This window comes from Salvelinus namaycush, unplaced genomic scaffold, assembly GCF_016432855.1.
Source record: "Salvelinus namaycush isolate Seneca unplaced genomic scaffold, SaNama_1.0 Scaffold312, whole genome shotgun sequence".
NCBI lineage: Eukaryota > Metazoa > Chordata > Actinopteri > Salmoniformes > Salmonidae > Salvelinus > Salvelinus namaycush.
The window spans coordinates 17,017-30,131 of NW_024060031.1; positions in this window are offsets into that span (position 1 = coordinate 17,017).

Consider the following 13,115-nt stretch of genomic DNA (forward strand, 5'->3'; position numbering starts at 1 on the left):
CTGATGAGTGTGACAAATTCAGCAGTGTTGCTGTTCTTGACGCTCAAACTGTCAGTTAAATATCTTGTCTTGCCCGTTCACCCTGTGAATGGCATAAACACAATCCATGTCTCCATTGTCTCAAAGGTTAAAAGTCCTTCTTTAACCTGTCTCCTCCCCTTCATCTACACTGATTGAAGAGGATTTAACAGTTGACAGTCGATAATCTTTCACCTGGATTCACCTGGTCAGTCTACGTCATGGAAAGAGCAGATGTTCTTAATGTTTTGTACTCTCAGTGTATATCCACCACCTCGGCATTACAGCCGGTTCAGAAGAACTCCTCATTCCTTTGTGTCCATCTCACCTTTAGGTTTGTCTGTCTTTGCTGTCCCCATGGCAACGCTGTTTAGAATGGTTGCCTTTTCTTTTTAAACTTCACTGCAAACAAGACAAGCAGACAGTATTTCGGAGAATAACTAGTCTGCAGAATGCAGACTGTATTTCAGAGAATAACTCGCTAGTCTGCAGAACGCAGTACAATAACTTTAATGGATGGAAACATGATGCAATTACTTGATCATTATCAACACATTACTGTACGTGACAGTCTGACGACGACATTACTGTACGTGACAGTCTGACGACGACATTACTGTATGTGACAGTCTGAAGACATTACTGTACGTGACAGTCTGACGACACATTACTGTACGTGACAGTCTGAAGACATTACTGTACGTGACAGTCTGACGACACATTACTGTACGTGACAGTCTGAAGACACATTACTGTACGTGACAGTCTGACGACACATTACTGTACGTGACAGTCTGACGACACATTACTGTACGTGACAGTCTGACGACACATTACTGTACGTGACAGTCTGAAGACACATTACTGTACGTGACAGTCTGACGACACATTACTGTACGTGACAGTCTGACGACGACATTACTGTACGTGACAGTCTGACGACGACATTACTGTACGTGACAGTCTGAAGATGACATTACTGTACGTGACAGTCTGAAGATGACATTACTGTACGTGACAGTCTGACGACACATTACTGTACGTGACAGTCTGACGACGACATTACTGTACGTGACAGTCTGAAGACATTACTGTACGTGACAGTCTGACGACACATTACTGTACGTGACAGTCTGACGACACATTACTGTACGTGACAGTCTGACGACACATTACTGTACGTGACAGTCTGACGACACATTACTGTACGTGACAGTCTGACGACACATTACTGTACGTGACAGTCTGAAGACACATTACTGTACGTGACAGTCTGACGACACATTACTGTACGTGACAGTCTGACGACGACATTACTGTACGTGACAGTCTGAAGACATTACTGTACGTGACAGTCTGACGACACATTACTGTACGTGACAGTCTGACGACACATTACTGTACGTGACAGTCTGACGACACATTACTGTACGTGACAGTCTGAAGACACATTACTGTACGTGACAGTCTGACGACACATTACTGTACGTGACAGTCTGACGACGACATTACTGTACGTGACAGTCTGAAGACGACATTACTGTACGTGACAGTCTGACGACACATTACTGTACGTGACAGTCTGACGACGACATTACTGTACGTGACAGTCTGAAGACATTACTGTACGTGACAGTCTGACGACACATTACTGTACGTGACAGTCTGAAGACACATTACTGTACGTGACAGTCTGACGACACATTACTGTACGTGACAGTCTGACGGCACATTACTGTACGTGACAGTCTGACGGCACATTACTGTACGTGACAGTCTGACGACACATTACTGTACGTGACAGTCTGACGACACATTACTGTACGTGACAGTCTGACGACACATTACTGTACGTGACAGTCTGACGACACATTACTGTACGTGACAGTCTGACGACACATTACTGTACGTGACAGTCTGACGACACATTACTGTACGTGACAGTCTGAAGACATTACTGTACGTGACAGTCTGACGACACATTACTGTACGTGACAGTCTGAAGACACATTACTGTACGTGACAGTCTGAAGACACATTACTGTACATGACAGTCTGAAGACATTACTGTACGTGCCAGTCTGACGACACATTACTGTACGTGACAGTCTGACGACACATTACTGTACGTGACAGTCTGACGACACATTACTGTACGTGACAGTCTGACGACACATTACTGTACGTGACAGTCTGAAGACATTACTGTACGTGACAGTCTGACGACACATTACTGTACGTGACAGTCTGAAGACACATTACTGTACGTGACAGTCTGAAGACATTACTGTACGTGCCAGTCTGAAGACATTACTGTACGTGACAGTCTGACGACACATTACTGTACGTGACAGTCTGACGACACATTACTGTACGTGACAGTCTGAAGACACATTACTGTACGTGACAGTCTGAAGACGACATTACTGTACGTGACAGTCTGACGGCACATTACTGTACGTGACAGTCTGACGACACATTACTGTACGTGACAGTCTGAAGACATGACAATTAAACATGACAATTTAATGGTGTCATTTTTAAAGGTTTTGAGGATTCATTCATTTTACTTTGTGAAATGGTGAATTCCTATGTCATAGCAAGTCAAATTGAGGCATTTCATTTCAAGTTGTCTTCAACGTAAATATCTACATTTGTTCGTTTTTATACTGAATTATGTGATGTCTTATATATTTTACCAGTACTAGACAATTATGTAGATTAATTTGCAAAATTGTATATTTGTGTATTGTAGAAGAAAATCTGGGGATTCAAATAAGGAGATTACAGTGACGACACATTACTGTACGTGACAGGAAATGCTGTCAGAATGCTCAACCGGTGTCGCTCATTCATCCGACAGAAACTTTCAACCGGTTCTTCCCATTAAGTAGCGAGTCGGAGTCTGAGGCCGAGCCTTCTCTTGTCTCTACTCCTCCCGTTACGGGGTCTGAGACACCGAAGCTTCCCACCATTAGCTCTGACAAATTCAAAACCCTAGTCATTGGCGACTCCATTACCCGCAGCATTGACTTAAAACGAATCACCCAGCGATCATACACTGTTTACCAGGGGGCAGGGCTACCGACGTTAAGGCTAATCTAAAGATGGTGCTGGCTAAAGCTAAAACTGGCGAGTGTAGAGAGTATAGAGATATTGTTATCCACGTCGGCACCAACGATGTTAGGATGAAACAGTCAGAGGTCACCAAGCGCAACATAGCTTCAGCGTGTAAATCAGCTGGAAAGATGTGTCGGCATCGAGTAATTGTCTCTGGCCCCCTCCCAGTTAGGGGGAGTGATGAGCTCTACAGCAGAGTCTCACAACTCAATCGCTGGTTGAAAACTGTTTTCTGCTCCTCCCAAAAGATAGAATTTGTAGATAATTGGCCCTCTTTCTGGGACTCACCCACAACCCTGGCCTGTTGAGGAGTGACGGACTCCATCCTAGCTGGAGGGGTGCTCTCATCTTATCTATGAACATAGACAGGGCTCTAACTCCTCTAGCTCCACAATGAGATAGGGTGCAGGCCAGGCAGCAGGCTGTTAGCCAGCCTGCCAGCTTAGTGGAGTCTGCCACTAGCACAGTCAGTGTAGTCAGCTCAGCTATCCCCATTGAGACTGTGTCTGTGCCTCGACCTAGGTTGGGCAAAACTAAACATAGTGGTGTTCGCCTTAGCAATCTCACTAGGATATAGACCTCCTCCATTCCTGCCATTATTGAAAGAGATCGTGATACCTCACATCTCAAAATAGGGTTACTTAATGTTAGATCCCTCACTTCCAAGGCAGTTAGAGTCAATTAACTAATCACTGATCATAATCTTGATGTGATTGGCCTGATTGAAACATGGCTTAAGCCTGATGAATTTACTGTGTTAAATGAGGCCTCACCTCCTGGTTACACTAGTGACCATATCCCCCGCGCATCCCGCAAAGGCGGAGGTGTTGCTAACATTTACGATCGCAAATTAAAATTTACCAAAAAAATGATTTTCGTCTTTTGAGCTTCTAGTCATGAAATCTATGCAGCCTACTCAATCACTTTTTATAGCTACTGTTTACAGGCCTCCTGGGCCATATACAGCGTTCCTCTCTGAGTTTCCTGAATTCCTATCGGACCTTGTAGTCATGGCAGATAATATTCTAATTTTTGGTGACTTTCATATTCACATGTAAAAGTCCACAGACCCACTCCAAAAGGCTTTTGGAGCCATCATCGACTCAGTGGGTTTTGTCCAACATGTCTCCGGACCTACTCACTGCCACAGTAATACTCTGGACCTAGTTTTGTCCCATGGAATAAATGTTGTGGATCTTAATGTTTTTCCTCATAATCCTGGACTATCGGACCACCATTCTATTACGTTTGCAATCGCAACAAATAATCTGCTCAGACCCCAACCAAGGATCATCAAAAGTCGTGCTATAAATTCTCGGACAACCCAAAGATTCCTAGATGCCCTTCCAGACTCCCTCCGCCTACCCAAGGAAGTCAGAGTACAAAAATCAGTTGACCACCTAACTAGCTCCCTGGTGTACAGAAAATACCCGAGCTCTGAAGTAAGCTTCCAGAAAATTGGAACGGAAATGGCGCTACACCAAACTGGAAGTCTTCCGACTAGCTTGGAAAGACAGTACCGTGCAGTATCGAAGATCCCTCACTGCTGCTCGATCATCCTATTTTTCAACTTAATTGAGGAAAATAAGACCAACCCAAAATGTATTTTTGATACTGTCTTAAAGCTAACTAAAAAGCAGCATTCCCCAAGAGAGGATGGCTTTCACTTCAGCAGTGATAAATTCATGAACTTCTTTGAGGAAAAGATCTAGATCATTAGAAAGCAAATTACGGACTCCTCTTTAAATCTGCGTATTCCTACAAAACTCAGTTGTCCTGAGTCTGCACAACTCTGCCAGGACCTAGGATCAAGTACTATATCTCTTGACACATTGATGAAATTAATCATGGCCTCTAAACCTACAAGCTGCATACTATCCTTGTATCCTTGATGAATGCCGAAACGTACAATTGATTTGTCAGAGGACAAATCATTCAAAGAGACAAACTGATATCTGATATCTTTCCAACAGATAAGATCTAAACCAGGCAAGAACTTGTCCGTGTAGACCAATTTGGGTTTCCAATCTCTCCAAAAGAATGTGGTGATCGATGGTATCAAAAGCAGCACTAAGGTCTAGGAGCACGAGGACAGATGCAGAGCCTCGGTCTAACGTCATTAAAAGGTAATTTACCACCTTCACAAGTGCAGTCTCAGTGCTATGATGGGGTCTAAAACCAGACTGAAGCATTTCGTATACATTATTTGTCTTCAGGAAGGCAGTGAGTTATTGTGCAACAGCTTTTTTCAAATTGTTTGAGAGGAATGGGAGATTCGATATAGGCCGATAGTTTTTTATATTTTCTAGGTCAAGGTTTGGCTTTTTTCAAGAGAGGCTTAATTACTGCCACTTTTAGTGAGTTTGGTACACATATGGTTGATAGGGAGCCATTTATTATGTTCAACATACAAGGGCCAAGCACAGGAAGCAGCTCTTCCAGTAGTTCAGTAGGAATAGGGTCCCTATCTGAGCGCTGGTGATCTACTGTACTCCTGCTGTATGGATAATCAAGGGATTGAGATGACATCAAATCAAATTTGTCACATGCACCGAATACAATAGTGAAATGCTTACTTACAAGCCCTTAACCGACAATACAGTTTAGAAGAAAATTGAAAAATAACAAATAGTTAAAGAGCAAAAATAGAATAACAGTAACGAGGCTATATACAGGGGGTACTGGTTAGTCGAGGTAATTCAGATAATATGTTCATCTAGGTAGAGGTAAAGTGATGCATAGATAATAAACAGAGAAGTACAGCAGCATAAGAATGGGGATGGGAGGGGGTCAATGCAAATAGTCCGGGTAGCCATTTGATTAGCTTGGGGGTATTAAGAAGCCTTTTGGACCTAGACTTGGCGCTCCGGTACCGATTGCCGTGCGGTAGCATAGAGAACAGTCTATGACTAGTGTGGCTGGAATCCATTTTTAGGGCCTTCCTCTGACACCGTTTGGTATAGAGGTCCGAAAGCGTGGCAGGAAGCTTGGCCCCAGTGATGTACGGGACTGTATGCAATACCTTCTGTAGTGCCTTGCGGTCAGAGGCCGAGCAGTTGCCATACCAGGCGGTGATGCAACCAGTCAGGATGCTCTCGATGGTGCAGCTGTATAACTTTTTGAGGATCTGAGGACCCATGACACATCTTTTCAGTCTCCTGAGGGGGAATAGGCATTGTCGGGCCCTCTTCATGACTGTATTGGTGTGTTTGGACCATGATAGTTCGTTGGTGATGTGGACACCAAGGAACTTGAAGCTCTCAACCTGCTCCACTGCAGTCCCGTCGATGAGAATGGGGGCGTGCTCGGTCCTCCTTTTCCTGTAGTCCACGATCATCTCATCTGTCTTGATCACGTTGAGGGAGAGGTTGTTATCCTGGCACCAGAATGCCAGGTCTCTGACCTCCTCCCTATAGGCTGTCTCATCATTGTCGGTGATCAGGCCTACCACTGTTGTGTCGTTGGCAAACTTAATGATGGTGTTGGAGTTGTGCATGGCCATGCAGTCATGGGTGAACAGGGAGTACAGGAGGGGACTAAGCACGCACCCCTGGGGAGCTCCTGTGTTGAGGATCAGCGTGGCGGATGTGTTGTTCCCTACCCTCACCACCTGGGGGCGCCCCGTCAGGAAGTCCAGAATCCAGTTGCAGAGGGAGATGTTTAGTCCCAGAGTCCTTAGCTTAGTGATGAGCTTTGAGGGCACTATGATGTTGAACGCTGAGCTGTTGTCAATGAACAGCCTTCTCACATAGGTGTTCCTTTTGTCCAGGTGGGAAAGGGCAGTGTGGAGTGCAATGGCGATTGAGTCATCTGTGGATCTGTTGGTGAGGTATACAAGTTGGAGTGGGTCTAGGGTTTCTAGGGTTTCTGGGATAATGGTGTTGATGTGAGCCATGACCAGCCTTTCAAAGCACTTCATGGCTACAGGCGTGAGTGGTATGGTGGTCATTTAGGCAGGTTACCTTGGTGTTCTTGGGCACAAGGACTATGGTGGTCTGCTTGAAATATGTTGGTATTACAGACTTGGTCAGGGACAGGTTAAACATGTCAGTGAAGACACTTGTCATTTGGTCAGCTTATGCTCGGAGTACATGTCCTGGTAATATGTCTGGCCCTGTGGCCTTGTATATGTTGACCTGTTTAAAGGTCTTACTCACATCGGCTACAGAGAGCGTGATGACATAGTCGTCCGGAACAGCTGGTGCTCTCATGTATGCTTCAGAGTTGCTTGCCTCTAAGCGAGCATAGAAGTAATTTAGCTCATCTGGTAGGATCGTGTCATTGGGCAGCTCGTGGCTGTGCTTCCATTTGTAGTCCATAATTGTTTGCAAGTCCTGCCATATCCGATGAGAGTCTGAGCCGGGGTAGTACTATTCAATATTAGTCCTGTATTGACAGTTTGCCTGTTTGATGGTTTGTCGGAGGGCATAGAGGAATTTCTTATAAGCGTCCGGGTTAGAGTCCCGCTGCTTGAAAGCGTCAGCTCTACCCTTTAGCTCAGTGGGGATGTTGCCTGTAATCTATGGCTTCTGGTTGGGGTATGTACGGTCACTGTGGGGACGACATCATCCATGCACTTATTGATGAAGCTAGTGACTGACGTGATGTACTCCTCAATGCCATCGGAAGACTCCCAGAACATATTCCAGTCTGTGCTAGCAAAACAGTCCTGTAGCTTAGCATCTCCATCATCTGACCACTTCCGTATTGAGGGAGTCACTGGTACTTCCTGCTTTAGTTTTTGCTTGTACGCAGAAATCAGGAGGATAGAGTTATGGCCAGATTTCCCAAATGGAAGGAGATTGAGAGCTTTGTACGTGTCTCTGTGTGTGGAGTAAAGGTGGTCTAGAGTTTTTCCCTCTGGTTGCACATATAACATGCTGGTAGAAATTAGGTAAAACTGATTTATGTTTGCCTGCATTAAAGTCCCCGGCCACAAGGAGCGCCGCTTCTGGATGAGCATTTCCTTGTTTGCATATGGCCTTATAGAGTTGGTTGAGTGCGGTCTTAGTGCCAGCATCGGTTTGTGGTGGTAAATAGACAGCTATTACAAATATAGATGAAAACTTTCAGTAAAGGGTGCGGTCTACAGCTCCTCATGAGATACTCTACCTCAGGTGAGCAAACCTTGAGACTTCCTTCGTATTAGATTTCGTGCACCAGCTGTTATTTAGAAATACACACAGACCGCCACCCTTTGTCTTACCGGAGCCAGCTGTATGTTCTCTCTTGCCGATGAACCGTAAACCCAGCCAGCTGTATGTTCTCTCTTCCCGATGAACCGTAAACCCAGCCAGCTGTATGTTCTCTCTTCCCGATGAACCGAAAACCCAGCCAGCTGTATGTTCTCTCTTCCCGATGAACCGAAAACCCAGCCAGCTGTATGTTCTCTCTTCCCGATGAACCGAAAACCCAGCCAGCTGTATGTTCTCTCTTCCCGATGAACCGTAAATCCATGTCGTCGTTCAGCCACGACTCGGTGAAACACAAGATATTACAGGTGTTAAAGTCCCGTTGGTAGGATAGTCTTGATCGGAGCTCATCCAGTTTATTCTCCAGTGATTGCACGTTGGCTAATAGTACTGATGGTAGAGGCAGGTTACCCACTCGCCGTCGGATTCTTACAAGGCACCCTGACCTACAACCCCTATATCTCCATCTCTTCTTCATGTCAATGATGGGGATTTGAGCCTTGTCCGGTATCAGCAGTAAATCCTTTGCGTCCGACTCGTTAAAGAAAGAATCTTCTTCCAGTTCGAGGTGAGTAATCTCTGTTCTGATGTCCAGAAGCTGTTTTCAGTCATAAGAGACGGTGGCGGAAACATTATGTACAAAATAAGTTACAAATAACGCAAAAAAACACACAAAAGCACAATTGGTTTGAAGCCCGTAAAACGGCAGCCATCTCCTCCGGCGCCATTATGTTAAAACTGTTGTTGTCTGTGTTACTGGATAATGTTGTGTTGTCTGTGTTACTGGATAGTGTTGTGTTGTCTGTGTTACTGGATAGTGTTGTGTTGTCTGTGTTACTGGATAATGTTGTGTTGTCTGTGTTACTGGATAGTGTTGTGTTGTCTGTGTTACTGGATAGTGTTGTGTTGTCTGTGTTACTGGATAGTGTTGTGTTGTCTGTTATACTGGGTGTTGTGTTTGTCTGTGTTACTGGATAGTGTTGTGTTTCTGTATAGCTGGATAGTGTTGTGTTGTCTGTGTTCTGATAGTGTTGTGTTACTGGATAGTGTTGTGTTGTCTGTGTTACTGATGATAGTGTTGTGTGTCTGTGTTACTGGATAGTGGTTGTCTGTGTTACTGGATAGTGTTGTGTGTCTGTGTTACTGGATAGTGTTGTCTGTGTTACTGGATAGTGTTGTGTTGTCTGTGTTAGTGGATAATGTTGTGTTGTCTGTGTTACTGGATAGTGTTGTGTTACTGGATAATGTTGTGTTGTCTGTGTTACTGGATAATGTTGTGTTACTGGATAGTGTTGTGTTGTCTGTGTTACTGGATAGTGTTGTGTTACTGGATAATGTTGTGTTGTCTGTGTTACTGGATAGTGTTGTGTTGTCTGTGTTACTGGATAGTGTTGTGTTGTCTGTGTTACTGGATAGTGTTGTGTTTCTGTGTTACTGGATAATGTTGTGTTGTCTGTGTTACTGGATAGTGTTGTGTTGTCTGTGTTACTGGATAGTGTTGTGTTGTCTGTGTTACTGGATAGTGTTGTGTTGTCTGTGTTACTGGATAATGTTGTGTGTCTGTTAGTGAAATGTTGTGTTGTCTGTGTTACTGGATAGTGTTGTGTTACTGGATAGTGTTGTGTTGTCTGTGTTACTGGATAGTGTTGTGTTGTCTGTGTTACTGGATAGTGTTGTGTTGTCTGTGTTACTGGATAATGTTGTGTTGTCTGTGTTACTGGATTAATGTGTCTTGTACTGGATAGTGTTGTGTTGTCTGTGTTACTGGATAGTGTTGTGTTGTCTGTATTACTGGATAATGTTGTGTTGTCTGTATTACTGGATAGTGTTGTGTTGTCTGTGTTACTGGATAGTGTTGTGTTACTGGATAATGTTGTGTTGTCTGTGTTACTGGATATGTTGTCTGTGTTACTGGATAGGTTGTGTTACTGATAGTGTTGTGTTGCTGTGTTACTGGATAGTGTTGTGTTGTCTGTGTTACTGGATGTGTTGTGTTGTCTGTGTTACTATTGTGATGTGTGTGTCTGTGTTACTGGATAATGTTGTGTTGTCTGTGTTACTGGATAGTTGTGTTGTTCTGTGGTACTGGATAGTGTTGTGTTGTCTGTGTTACTGGATAATTGTTGTGTTGTCTGTGTTACTGATAATGTTGTGTTGTCTGTGTTACTGGATATGTTTGTGTTGTCTGTGTTACTGGATAGTGTTGTGTTGTCTGTGTTACTGGATAGTGTTGTGTTGTCTGTGTTACTGGATAATGTTGTGTTGTCTGTGTTACTGGATAATGTTGTGTTGTCTGTGTTACTGATATGTTGTGTTGTCGTGTTACTGGATAATGTTGTGTTGTCTGTGTTACTGGATAATGTTGTGTTACTGGATAGTGTTGTGTTGTCTGTGTTACTGGATAGTGTTGTGTTGTCTGTGTTACTGGATAGTGTTGTCTGTGTTACTGGATAGTGTTGTGTTGTCTGTGTTACTGGATAGTGTTGTCTGTGTTACTGGATAGTGTTGTGTTGTCTGTGTTAGTGGATAATGTTGTGTTGTCTGTGTTACTGGATAGTGTTGTGTTACTGGATAATTTGTTGTTGTGTTACGGATAATTGTTGTGTTACTGGATATTGTTGTGTTGTCTGTTTACTGGATAGTGTTGTGTTACTGGATAATGTTGTGTTGTCTGTGTTACTGGATAGTGTTGTGTTGTCTGTGTTACTGGATAGTGTTGTGTTGTCTGTGTTACTGGATAGTGTTGTGTTCGTGGTTACTGGATAATGTTTTGTGTTGTCTGTGTTACTGATAATGTTGTGTTTCTGGATAGTGTTTGTGTTGTCCTGTTACTGATAGTGTTGTGTTACTGGATAATGTTGTGTTGTCTGTGTTACTGGATGATGTTTGTGTTTCTGTGTTACTGATAGTGTTGTGTTTCTGTGTTACTGGATGTGTTGTGTTTCTGTGTACTGGAATGTTGTGTTGTCTGTGTTACTGGATAGTGTTGTGTTGTCTGTGTTACTGGATAGTGTTGTGTTGTCTGTGTTACTGGATAGTGTTGTGTTGTCTGTGTTACTGGATAATGTTGTGTTGTCTGTGTTAGTGGATAATGTTGTGTTGTCTGTGTTACTGGATAGTGTTGTGTTACTGGATAGTGTTGTGTTGTCTGTGTTACTGGATAGTGTTGTGTTGTCTGTGTTACTGGATAGTGTTGTGTTGTCTGTGTACTGGATAATGTTGTGTTGTCTGTGTTACTGGATAGTGTTGTGTTGTCTGTGTTACTGGATAGTGTTGTGTTGTCTGTGTTACTGGATAATGTTGTGTTGTCTGTGTTACTGGATAATGTTGTCTGTGTTACTGGATAGTGTTGTGTTGTCTGTGTTACTGGATAGTGTTGTGTTGTCTGTATTACTGGATAATGTTGTGTTGTCTGTATTACTGGATAGTGTTGTGTTGTCTGTGTTACTGGATAGTGTTGTGTTACTGGATAATGTTGTGTTGTCTGTGTTACTGGATAATGTTGTCTGTGTTACTGGATAGTGTTGTGTTACTGGATAGTGTTGTGTTGTCTGTGTTACTGGATAGTGTTGTGTTGTCTGTGTTACTGGATAGTGTTGTGTTGTCTGTGTTACTGGATAGTGTTGTGTTGTCTGTGTTACTGGATAATGTTGTGTTGTCTGTGTTACTGGATAGTGTTTGTGTTGTCTGTGTTACTGGATGTTTGTGTTGTCTGTGTTACTGGATAGTGTTGTGTTGTCTGTGTTACTGGATAGTGTTGTGTTGTCTGTGTTACTGGATAATGTTGTGTTGTCTGTGTTACTGGATAATGTTGTGTTGTCTGTGTTACTGGATAGTGTTGTGTTGTCTGTGTTACTGGATAGTGTTGTGTTGTCTGTGTTACTGGATAATGTTGTGTTGTCTGTGTTACTGGATAGTGTTGTGTTGTCTGTGTTACTGGATAATGTTGTGTTGTCTGTGTTACTGGATATGTTGTTACTGGATAGTGTTGTGTTGTCTGTGTTACTGGATGTGTTGTTGTGTCTGTGTTACTGGATATGGTTGTGTTGTCTGTGTTACTGGATAGTGTTGTGTTTGTCTTGTGACTGGATAGTGTTGTGTGTCTGTGTTACTGGATAATGTTGTGTTGTCTGTGTACTGGATAGTGTTGTGTTGTCTGTGTTACTGGATAGTGTTGTGTTGTCTGTGTTACTGGATAATGTTGTGTTGTCTGTGTTACTGGATAATGTTGTGTTGTCTGTGTTACTGGATAATGTTGTGTTGTCTGTGTTACTGGATAATGTTGTGTTGTCTGTGTTACTGGATAGTGTTGTGTTGTCTGTGTTACTGGATAGTGTTGTGTTTCTGTGTTACTGGATAGTGTTGTGTTGTCTGTGTTAGTGGATAATGTTGTGTTGTCTGTATTACTGGATAATGTTGTGTTGTCTGTGTTACTGGATAGTGTTGTGTTGTCTGTGTTACTGGATAGTGTTGTGTTGTCTGTGTTAGTGGATAATGTTGTGTTGTCTGTGTTACTGGATAATGTTGTGTTGTCTGTGTTACTGGATAGTGTGTGGTGTTGTCTGTGTTACTGGAATAATGTTGTGTTGTCTGTTTTACTGGATAATGTTGTGTTGTCTGTGTTACTGGATATTGTTGTGTTGTCTGTGTTTACTGATAATGTTTGTGTTGTGCTGTGTTACTGGATAGTGTTGTGTTGTCTGTGTTACTGGATAGTTGTTGTGTGGTCCTGTTTACTTTGATAATGTTGTGTTGTCTGTGTTACTGGATATTGTTGTGTTGTCT